This window comes from Microtus ochrogaster, unplaced genomic scaffold (genome assembly GCF_000317375.1).
Source record: "Microtus ochrogaster isolate Prairie Vole_2 unplaced genomic scaffold, MicOch1.0 UNK23, whole genome shotgun sequence".
Classification (NCBI taxonomy): Eukaryota; Metazoa; Chordata; class Mammalia; order Rodentia; family Cricetidae; genus Microtus; species Microtus ochrogaster.
In genome coordinates, this window is record NW_004949121.1 from 4,864,310 (window position 1) to 4,876,805 (window position 12,496).

Here is a 12,496-nt window from a genome sequence, read left to right on the forward strand (position 1 = left end):
GAATAAAACCCTAATTGCAAAGGTTCCATTCTGGTGAATGGTCCTCTTTCTAAGCTTTGGGGTTGATTCAGGAACCTGTTCTCTCTGTCTGCAGAGAAAGATTAAAATCATATAGCTTAGTTCCCAGCTGGTACTTTAAGGGATGGCTGGAGATTTTTACAGTTCCTCTAATGGATTTAGGACGACTGTCTCAAAGTAACCTGCAGCTTTCCTGACAAATCCTCGCTTTCTCTCCTGCTAAGAAATGTAGCCCTTTTCTGTTATTTTTGAAAACTGTCTGCTACCATATCCACCACTTCCACCACCTGAACCATAGCTACCACCATAGAGACTGCCTGAGCTTCTTCCACAAAAACTGCCCCCTCTCATGGGTCCATAATTTGATTGCTGTTGTCCACTATAATTTCCAAAGTCATTATAGTTCCCACCACCATAGTTACCTCCACCAAAATTTCCTCCTTCATTGTAACTGTCATATCCTCCTCCTGCACCACCAGCATATCCACCACCTTGGTTTCCATAGCCTGGTCCACCACCACCATAGCTTCTTCTACTGTGTAACCAGGACCACCAACCATAGTTGCCACCATCACCTCCAAATTAATTATATCCACTATCACCACCTCCATAACTACCTCTGCTGCCACCACCTCCACCACCATAGCCTCCAAAGTTTCCACCATGACCAAAATTACCTCCACCACCTCCAAAGTTCCCTCCACGACCCATAAAATTGACAGATCCACCTCTCTGGGATCCAGCAGACTGCATCTCTTGTTTAGAAAGAACCTTTTTGACTTCACAATTATGCCCATTAATAGTGTGGTATTTCTGAACAATAATTTTATCAACTGTGTCATGGTCATCAAAAGTCACAAAAGCAAATCCTCTCTTTTTCCCACTCTGCCTGTCTTCCATAACTTCTATGGTTTCAATCTTGCCATACTTTCAAAGTAGTCTCTCAGGTTATACTCTTCTGTATCCTCTTTACTACCACCAACAAAGATTTTCTTCACTGTTAAATGGGCACCAGGCTTTACAGAATCCTCTCTAGAAACGGCTCTCTTTGGATCCACCACACGCCCATCAACTTTGTGTGGCCGAGCACACACTGCAGCATCCACCTCTTCAGCACAAGAGTAGGTCACAAAACCAAAGCCCCCAGAATGTTTTGTTTGGGGATCTCTCATTACCACACAGTCTGTAAATGTGCCCCATTTCTCAAAATGTTCTCTTAAACTATCATCTGTGGTTTCAAAGCTCAGACCACCAATAAACAGTTTCCTCAACTGTAAGATTCCTTTGGATCATGCCCCCTCCATGGGCCCCGCCGGCAGCGGTGGCAATGGCAGGAGTCAGGCTGGGGCGACTGGGCAGCAGTTTTACCTCCATTTTGAGACTGGACTCGCCTCTTCCAACTTGAGTTCAATATGGGGATCTACGACTTTTTAAGAGAGGAGAGAATTCAGAAATTCTCCTAATTTTCTAATTACAGGATTTAAATATAAAGGCAGAGATAATGGAAACAGCATAGCTATGCCCACCTAAACTTTTGGTCTCATCTGGCAATCTCAGAACCACCACAATGGAAGGCACTTGAGAACCTGAGCTTAATTTGCCAGTCAGTCAGGCTGTTTCAGGATCACTAAACATAACCTATATCCTGCCCTGACACAGCAGACAATGAGGGATCAGCCTTCTGGTCCCAAGTCCCCAGCAGGACATGGCCAAACTATGGAGAACATGGCTTGCACCCTACTAAGCAGCCAAGCTTCAGCTGCGAGCCTAGATCCCTGCTCCTGGCCTCACAGCCAAGCTGCAAAAAAGGAGTCTCAGGAAACTGCAGCTCCAGGCCCAATCAAGTCTGTGAAAATGTAAAGGAGCAAGTTAAAACCTTTTGGGTAGGCAGACTTGAAACTTGGATTAGAAAGATAGCTTACAAACTTGAAAAAAAAATCCAGTGGTTGAGACCTTATTTAAAATATCCTTCAGGAAAATTCTTAAGGGGGAATAGTAAGTCTAGTTTTCCCAGGCAACTAACGATAGCTGCTAAACAAATGATGTCTCTGAGAAGGCATGAAATTAGCATACCCTTACAAAATAACCTCAAAAAATAAATAAATAAGGAGGAATTATACACTCAGTCACCACAAAATGTCTTAAACCATACAGCTTTTTACTCTAAACTTGTTGAAGCAGTTTGCTGTGGATAAATTTTAGCATGATGGCACAAAGGTGATCTTTGCTAAAGCAAGGTGGAGAGACCCTTGCACTGGATTATGAAAATGACCCAACCCTGTATTTATTTGGGGATATGTCTGTGACTTTTTTCAAAGGAAGAAAATAAAACTTGATGAGATGTATGCATATACAGTAGAAGTAGGCCAGCCCTGATGACATTTCAGCCACTGATGACGCCACAGGAGGAGTGGAAAGAGGTTCCTGAACCTGTGATCCTGACTTACTCATACCACCATGTGATCCTGACTCATACCACCATGTGATCCTGACTCATACCACCATGTGATCCTGACTTCCTCATACCACCATGCTGCAGGCTAAGGGAAGGAAGATCGTGGTGACAGCGATTCCCAGCCTTTGGATGGACTTGCTTTACAAACTTCCAGAACTACTGAGTCCTGTTTACCTCAGAGTCATTCCATGAACACAGGCTTATACTTTGGGACACAGAATTTGGGTTGCCAGCATGGGATGTTCAATCTGCTGTTGAAATAAAGGACCTGAGAACTGACACCTCAATTTTCCCCTCTGGGGAATAAGACTCATTATGGAGACAAAGGAGTGACTGAAGTCCCTCTTCAGAGCTGCGGAGGGTAGCCTAAGGGATTTTACTGTTGCTCAGAGACTGGGACAAGTGCTTAAAGGCAGCATTGCAAATAGAGTTTCATTCATCACAGAAAGGTTAGAATAGATGTAAGAGAATTGTGATTTGACAAATTATGTTTATTGTTAATTTCCACACTATAATTATGGTATTGACCTGTTAATGTTTTAACTGCTTGAGCTCACTATAAGATGTTAATGCTTAGAAAAAGTTTAGACATTCCTAATAAGTTTTGGGATTTGAAATGTTTGATAAGACCGATTTAGATTTTGGTAGAGCTAAAAACTTTTAAGAAAAATCATAGACCAGTTGAAAAGGGCATTCCCAATTCTAGTGATTCTCCATTCCTTTAATTAGGAGATAGAGTAGCCATAGAAGTATGTGTAGCATAAAGTATTATCTGCTTGCTTGCCATTTTCTAATTGATGAATGACTTCTCTTGACAGAAACTTGGCTCAGGGACACAGAGCTCAGAGGGACACTCTCACTTAATCCTTTGCTTACAGAGGTCAGCAGTAAGAGAAGACTATGATACTTCCCCACCCCCAGGTGCCTAAGACATAGACATGCATATTTGGAATGCATGTACCCAAGATATGTAAGTCTGGAAAATGGGAAACATTCACCTAAGGCAGACACAACCATCTGTCCTGTAGCAGAAGTTCATGCTCTATAAAAGTTATAAAAAAGGGAGGAATTGGGGAGGCCCAAAAAATGTGAGCCTATTTCTACCTTGAACAAAGGTCAGAGAGTTGGAACTTATATGTGTTCCTTTAAGGTTATTGTCTGTTTCTACCTCAAACAAGGATCCCACCTGGATTTAGATCTGAGAGTTATGCTTTCCCAAGGTTATTGTCAACAGGTATGACTAATAAACAGATCTTATATTTCAGGAATAGGGAAATAGATATGTTTCTATCCCAAACAAAAGTCTAAGGGTACTACTAGCTTCCTACTCCCTTACGGAAAAAATAATGGATTCCACTCAAGGAGTGGTTTGGCTACAGAATGTTTTGTTCTAGGGTGTGAGTGTTATTTGGCTTGTCCTAGCAACAGAATGTTTAACTAAGACCATAGCCCACAACCTTCAACTAGTATGTTCATTTCCTTGTATCATGTTAATACACTTTTCCATCTTATCCTTCCCTTTGGGTTGGGTATTTAAGCAAATGGAAATTAAGTGTGGGTGATTTGATTATTGACTTGAACTCCCAGTACAATCCTATGTTTTCAGTTTTATTATTTTTACTCATGTCATCATTCTCTATTTTTCTGATCCCTATAATCCTACCCTGGTAAGTGGCATTTTTGTTGAAGCTGGTCTCTGACACTCCCAACTTCACTGTTTCTGCACTATCAAATGGAACGGAGAAAACAGCACATGACAGAGCAAAACAACAGCAGACAAGTTTCAGAGAATGGAGGAAATGACGTTGCCTAAAATTAAGACACCCAGAGGGTTTACTACAGAGCACTCTATCTGTTCATTAGAAGGGGAGGTGGCCTAACATGGGAAAGACAAATAATTTAAGAAGATAAACATTTGGAAAGTATGATAAACCTATAATTATGGATGCAAATACACAGAAGTCTGAAATAAGAGAGAAGAAATAGTTCTAATGCAACTCTATAGTCTGTCTGTCTATTCCTGTTGACATGCAGGGTGGTTTTACTTGAGTCATGTGTTTTATTTCTTTGAAATATATAAAACAATGTCCTTTCTCTTCTTAGACATCAGCATGCATTTATTACATAATTTCTAATTGTACTTTTGTTTATACTCTTACCATGGCATATTATCTAACAGGTCTGTTCTTTTCCTGTCAACAGTAACTACTCTCTGGTTTGATATTTTTCTTTATTTATTTACTATTTCAAGAATTGTGCTCATTTGTATTAATATAATGTTTACTTCCTGATTGTTAGAGTTTATACTCATTCACACTGGAACCGCAGAGGATTACCTGCCACTGGATTCTTGGGATTGAGAACATGAGGGGCCAGGACATTAGCAAGGCTGGATTCCAGATAGGGAACTATCTGCAGCACTGCAGAATCAGGCACACAGGATGCATCTTTCCCCTGTCAATCAAGCATAATCCTTCCCAGTGAGGGGACCTACCTGGAAATCTGTAGTTCCTTTAGAGGGGCCAAGTAGTGGCTCTTCTTTAGGACCAATGATCATTTTGGACTTTTTAATCTCTTCACAAACCATCTCTTTTAGGTCCTTTCTGAAGAGGTCCTTCAGCCATAAGTACTGCAGATTCCAGTGCTCCTGTTGTATCTCCTTTGCCTGCTCCTTCAGCAGAGCCACCTGCTCCATACATATTTGGCTTAAGTCATTTCTGAGTAGTCCCATAATTTCCTCTAGCTCCTTTCTGAAAAGTTTCCTCATCTTTGCATGCTCTACAGCCAATTCCTCCCTCAGTATTTCTTTTATATCATTTCTGAGGCGTTCCTTCCGTCGTGTGCAACAACAATCAGCTTGCTCCTTTATGTGCTCCTTCCTCTTGACGGAAGGAAGTCTTGAATGCACTTGTGCATCTTTTCTATCAGTCATTTTCTGCTGATAAGAAAAAGGAGATTAGTTTGCTTGGCTTTCTTCACAAATTTATGGTTGTTGTTGTTGTTGGTGGTGGTGGTGGTGATGGTGTTTGGGGATGCTTTTTCAAAGTAGCCTTGTCCTTGCAGGTATAGGGAACACATTGGGAAAGTAGAGAGCTCATTTTTAACACTTTTGTTTCTTCATATGTTTGGCTATTCAAATCACTATGCTATAGTCAGTCATTTACCTTAGCCTGGATTAGAAGTATAACCATGATCCAACAAACTTACTCAGTGTTAACTTAAAATAATATATTTTATTGTATATTAAATTTTCCTAAAATAGTAAATTGAATGATTTTTAACATTACAAATCTACTCTTGAACAATGGACTTTGTATTTTTCACCTTTGATGTCTAGTTGGGTCATTGTTGCCCTGTTATAAATAACTCCATTTAACAATTCTTATGACTGCACATGTATATGTGTATAAGGAGTGTGTGTTTCCTTAGGTCTCTTTCTGCAGGGATCCCTGGCTAAGTGTTGATTTTATCTCTCAGCACAGGCACTAGAGACAATTAGAACCTGGGGCAGAACTAAATCTATAAACTTGGCATGAGTGTGAATGGTAATAGCACTACAATGGCATCCTGGAGAATGACCTCTTTTTAACTCATCCTAGCGTGCTGGTTACTACAGACACACTGTTCATAATGACAATCACATAATCAGGAGGCCTAAACTTATCATACATACATCATTAGGGGACATTATACAAGTGAGACAAAGTAAATTTTTCAGGATAAAGTTTACCGCAAATGTAAAGACAGTTTAAGATTTCATGAAAAATTACTATATTCTGAGAGTGTATGTTTAGTTTAATTTGTTTATGTACATGTGTGCCCAATAATTTGAACATGCATCATGTGTGTGCTGATCTCTTAGAGACCTGTATCAGGCATTAGATCCCTTGGAATTGTAAATGCAGGTGGTTATATGTATGAGTTCTGGGAACTAAATTCAAGTCCTCTTAATGGAATAGTAAGGGATTTACATTCTGACCTATCTCTTCAGCCATTTTTTTAAAAAAAAATAGATAGTTTATGTGTAAAGATTTTATGCCTTACAAAATATTTATAGATAAATATTAGCAAAATATTAGAGATGAACAAACATACAATGCTTTATGAAGGAAAATTCAGATATGGCTGATATGAATTGCATGTAGATTGATAAATTGGCCAGGTCACATGCACATTTCATTTAGTTACTTTTAGAGAGAGAGCAGATGACATTTGCTTGAGATTGTGTCTCCTAGGAAGACCAAAGTAGCTACAATCATCTAGTCTTATCAACATGGCCACCTAAACATGACATGAACAAAGATGGCACCAATAGACACACTAAGTCATGGAGCCTCGCCTGTATATAAAGAACTATGGACAAAGGGGATTACTGAGGGACGGAGAGATGGTCTTCCCCAGAGACATGCCTCCCACAATGAATTATCTAATACTGGAGGTCCATCCTGAGATCATATAATACATGTAATATTAGACTGCTTGAAAACGGTGTACTCATACATTTAGGAGTGTATATCTGTGTGTGTGTGTGTTTAACATCATAAAGAAAAAAGTCATAAGTTTGAGAGCAAGGGGAGTGTATGGGAGGAGTTGGGGGAAATGAAGTAAAAATGTATTTATATTTTTATTTGAAAAAAATATTAATTAAGAATAAATCAAAAATTGGATCTTTAGCAGTCCAATGAACAGGTGTGACTCAGATAGAAGGGAAAACTTCTGCATGGATCAATTCAATGACATGGCTCAAAACACTCTGGATTCAGTTCTAATCCAGCTTGTTGAAGAAATCTGGAATTTTGATGGCTAATTCAGGGTATATAAATAACTACGTATATCCCCTTGGGGCCACATGCCTCTTTTGGTACTGGATTTTCAACAGTGTGTATAAAACAAATATGTGTGTATGAAATATTTTCATTTTTAATATCTAGTTTCTCCCCAAAAAAGCTGCAAGATGAGACTGGGGTCATGGCTCAATGGAGTTCTCAGTTTTCTTTCCGTTGCTGTGATAAAAATCATGATCAAAAGCAACATGGGAGGAAATGAATTATTTCACTTCGATATCCCAGGCCACAATCCACTGAGAGAAGTCAGGACAAAAACTCAAAGTAAGAACTCAAGGAGGAGCCATGGAGCATTAGCTGCTTACTGGTTAGGTCCTCATGACTTTCTCAGTCTGTTTTCAGATACAACCCAGGTCTGTATGTCCAGAAGTATCACTGTCCATTCTAAACTGGGCCCTCACAAACCAATCATTAAGCAAGAAAATGTCCCACACACTTGCCTACAGGGAATTTGATGGAGAAACTTTCCCAAATAAAGTTACCCTTCAGTGTCATAGTGCTATTTATTTGGATGGAGAAAACAGCTAACAGAACAGAGTGATGGGCAGGTAAGAATCAGGAAGTAGTAAAAGTCAACGTCTTCAGTTTGGTACTTGAAATCTGAGGCACAACTGAGTCAATATACACATAGTGAAAGGTACTTGTTTGTAAAGATGCATACATATGGATTGAAGAAGGTAAATGTTTATAAAAATCAATAAACTTATACTTTTAAGATGCAAGCTTCTACAAATTCTAAAATATTTAATATAAAGGCAAGGGAGAAACAAGCCAAAGCATTCAACTATTCAAGTAGGCAAGTCAACAGTAAAAAAAACTATGGTGCCATTTTCATGTCAGTCACATGACCATGGAAGCCTGGGTGCTTTTGGTCTACTAGACTTTGTCAATTATCTACTGGCCAATCACTGATTCCTTAATGTGCTTTTTCTATTATCACTTGCAGAGACACCATGTTGGTTCTTTTCATGTCAACTGTAATGACTCCTGGGCCTTTACTTTTACTATTATTTACTTTCAGTATTATTGCATGAATTTTTTATATGGTGTTAAAAGCATGTTTGATTTTTAGTTTGTGATTTACAGAGTCTACTTTATTTTTTTCTTAAATGTTAAATAATGACTGGATAGTATATTCCTGGGACTGGGAGCATGGACAAAATGCAAGTTATTTTCATGATTTGGGTTTTGCTATTGTTTGGAAAACCTCTACCCTACTGCAGAGATGGTCAATTCAGATGTTTTGTTTCTTACACACTCAAATATGCAATTTTTCAGATCAGAGGGAACAGAATTACCTTTAAGTGTGTTCTCACTTTAGGTTTATCAGGAATTGGCACTTTGTTAGAACAGATGGTACTTTCAGGATTTTCGAACATTTTCTTCATTTTCTTCTTAAAATCTTTCCTGAGGAGTTTGCCAATGTAGGCATATTGAACTGTACTCATATGGGCCCACTGCTCTTCCTCACTCACTTTTGCAAAGCAATGTTCTGATGGGGGGCATTCTCTCTCATATTCATTCCTTAATTCTGGTTTTTGGAACAGGTTCTGCTGATGAGAAGATGGAAGATAAATCTGATTTGCTTTTTCTTAGTTTAGGGTTTTTCTTTATTTAGGGTGCTTGTGTTTTAAAATGACTATAACTTTTCAAGATAAAAGTTGTTGACACAGAGAAAGCAGAAAGCAATTGGTAATTAACAGTAAAAGGTATCTTTATCTATGCTTAGCTACCCACAAATTATTCAGCTATCATTAAGAGCTGAAATAATTTGTCTTAGGTGAGAGCCTATGAAACATTCAGTGTTTCAGTGATATTTACCAGACACTATTTACTATCATGAAGAAAAATGATAACGGAGCACAATATTAGGCAGACAAGCATTAGGGAGCAGTAAAGGGCAATGTCTTCACTTTCTTCTGTGAACTCTGAAGCACCCAAATAACTTGTAAGACACAACTCAATCATGACATGAGAGAATGATAGCTTTAATTGCAAAACGCATATGGTCTCCAGAAGGTGTATTTGCAAGATACACTGAAGATAACTAAAAATGTGTGTGTATGTGTTTGTGTGTGTGTGTGTGTGTGTGTGTGTGTGTGTGTGTGTGTACATAACCTACACAGCTACCTGGTTTTTGACAAAGAGAACAACAACACACTTTATAAAGACAGTATCTTCAACAAATGGTACTGGTCAAATAAGGAAGTTACATGTAGAAGAATAAAACTTGATTCTATCATTTCACTGTGAACAAAACTCAAACCTATACTTAAGAAGGACCTTAATAAAAGTTCTGGTCCAGGAAGTGGTGGTACACTCCTTTAATTCCAGCACTTGGGAGGTTGAGGCAGGAGGATCTCATTGAGTCTGAGACAGCCTAGTCTACAAAGGGAGCTACAGAATAGCCAGGAATGTTACACAAAAATAAGCATAAAAAATAAACATAAAAAATTAAGTAGAACATCTGGTATCCTGAATTTGGTAGAAAAAAAAGAATAGGGAATATACTTGCATTTATGGGCACTGGAAAGGATTTTTTGAACAAGACCCTGATAGTACAAGCATTAATACCAATGACTGAGAAATGGGAACACATGAAGCAGAAAAGTTTCTGTATAGCAAAAGAAACCATAATTGGTAAAAAAGAGGCAACCTACAGAACGTTTACCTGAAGGCTGCTATCTAGAATATAAAAAGAACTAACAGAAGTCTAGGACCTTTAAGGGAGTAAGTCTGAGCCAGGTCCTCTGCAGTTCAGGGCTCACCCGGGCCTGGGAACTCCAAGGCAGTAGACTGGAACCAGAGACCTCTGCAGGAGTGGATCCAGACCAGGATTTACAGAAACAGGTCAAAGTCAGTAACCTAGGCCAAAGTAGGCCTGAGACAAGGAACTCCACTTTGGGGCCTGAGCAGGATTGAGAAAACAAGCTCCACAGGAGTAGGACTAAACTGGCTACCTAGGATGGAGTGGGCCTGAGGAAGCAAGCTTTGTGGGAGCAGAAGCCAGGAGCACACCCAGTGGAACACTGGCAGGCTAGGTAGGATTGAGCTAGCAACCTGGTCCAGAGACAGCAAACTCCACTAGAACAGGTACAGGAGCATAACTGCTGAGGGAGTGAGCCAGAGACAGAGACCACTGAGGATCCAGACATGAATCTTGGACTTTCAAGGGAGTAGACCTAAGCCAGGACCCCTGTGGGTCTGAAAATGAGTCTAGGACCTCCCAGGAACTAGGCCTGAGCCAGGACCTCTGCCAGTCTGGGTGTGCATGTGAGAACTCTGAGGGAGTAGGCAGGAAACTACTCTGTGTGGCCAGGCATGAGTCTGGGACCTCAGAAGGAGTAGGCCTGAGCCAGGACCTCTGTGGGTCCAGGCATTAGTCTGGGACATCAGAGGGAATAGGCAGGAGCCTAGAATCTTTGTGGGTCCAAGTATGAGTTTGAGACCTGTGAGGGAATAAGCCAGAGCCAGGCACACCCAAGCCTGGGAACTCTGAGTCAGTAGACTGGAGCCAGAGAACTTTGCTGGACTTCTGCAGGAGGTGATCCAGACCAGGATTTACAGAAACAGGTCAAAGCTAGTAACCTAGGCCAAAGTAGTCCTGAGACAACAAACTCCAAGGGAACAGGGCAAAGTATAGTAGTGCTGAGCTATCTCCAGGAACACAGAGTAACCAATGGGGTAATTATAACTGTGGCATTGACTGTACCACAAGAAAAAAACATCTGAGCTTTGGATTCACTGGCCTCTAGAAGATTAATCAACAAAATCCCAGATAGCCCCAACCACACCTATTAGAGGAAAAGATGAGTAGAAAAGGTAAGAACACATGCAACACCACAAAGAGCAACACAACACCAGTAAAACCTAAAAACTCTACAACAGTGAGACCTGAACAACCTAATATAGATGAAGCAGAAGAAATTGACCTAAAAAGAACTTCAAGAGAATGTTTGAAACTCTTAGAGAGGAAATAAGAAATTCCCTTAAAGAAATGGAGGAAAAGACAAACAAAAAAAATGGAAGACATAAGCAAATCCCTTAAAGAAAATCAAGAAAAAAAATAAAACATATGAAATAAATTATTCAGGACTTGAAAACTGAAATTGAGGCAATAAATTAAACACAAGCCAAGGAAATTATAAAAACAGAAGTCATGAGAAAACGATCAGGAACCACAATTGCAAGCATGAACAGCAGAATACAAGAGATAGAAGAGAGAATCTCAGTACTGAAAATACAATAGAGGAAATAGACTGATCAGTTAAAGAAAGCATTAAATTTAACAAAAGCTTAACCCAAAATATCCAGGAAATATGCAAAATATCCAGGAAATATGGGACACCATGAAAAGGTCAAATCTAAGAATAATAGGTATAGAAGAGGGAGAATAAGTTCAATTCAAGAGCACAGAAAATATATTTAACAAAATTATAGAAGAAAATTTCCCAACCTAAAGAAAGATATACCTATGAAGATCCAAGAACAACAAATAGACTAGATAAAAAAAAAAGCCCTCTCACCACATAATAATCAAAACACAAAATATACAGATTAAAGAAAGAATATTAAGAGATGCAAAGTAAAAAGGCCAAGTAACATATAAAGGCAGACTTATCAGAATTACACCTGACCTCTCATTGGAGACAATGAAAGCCAGAAGGTTGTAGTCAATCATTATGCAGACATTAAGAGACCATAGATGCCAGCCCAGACTACAATACCCAGAAAAACTTTCAATCACAATAGAAAGACTAAACAAGATATTCCATGACAAAACTAGATTTCACCAGTAACTATCCACAAACCTAGCCTTACACAAAATACTAGGAGGAAAACTCCAACCCCCGGAAGTTGGCCATACCAACAAAAACAAAGACAATTAATGGTCTAAGAGCTGCAAATCCCAAGGAAAGGAGGGAAAAACACACAAATTAACAACATCAACAATGAAAACTAAATTAACAGGAGATAACAATCACTGGTCATTAATATCCCCCAATGTAAATAACTCAACTCACCTATAAAAAGGCACAGGCTAAGAGTTTAGATATGAAAACAAGGGGGGTGAGTTTCTGGCCCCGCGGCACCAGCCTGGGACGGGGAGCTCAGAGGTTCCTTGGCCCCCCAGCCTTCTTGGGCAGAACCCTCCCCACTTCGGCCCCACCGCCCTCCT

General features: G+C 39.5%; 1 pseudogene; it reads right to left on the reverse strand.

Annotated features, from left to right (window-relative positions):
* Positions 1-237: 237 nt before the first annotated feature.
* On the reverse strand, positions 238-5,240 carry LOC101983024 (annotated as a pseudogene).
* Between the last annotated feature and the right edge of the window lie 7,256 nt (positions 5,241-12,496).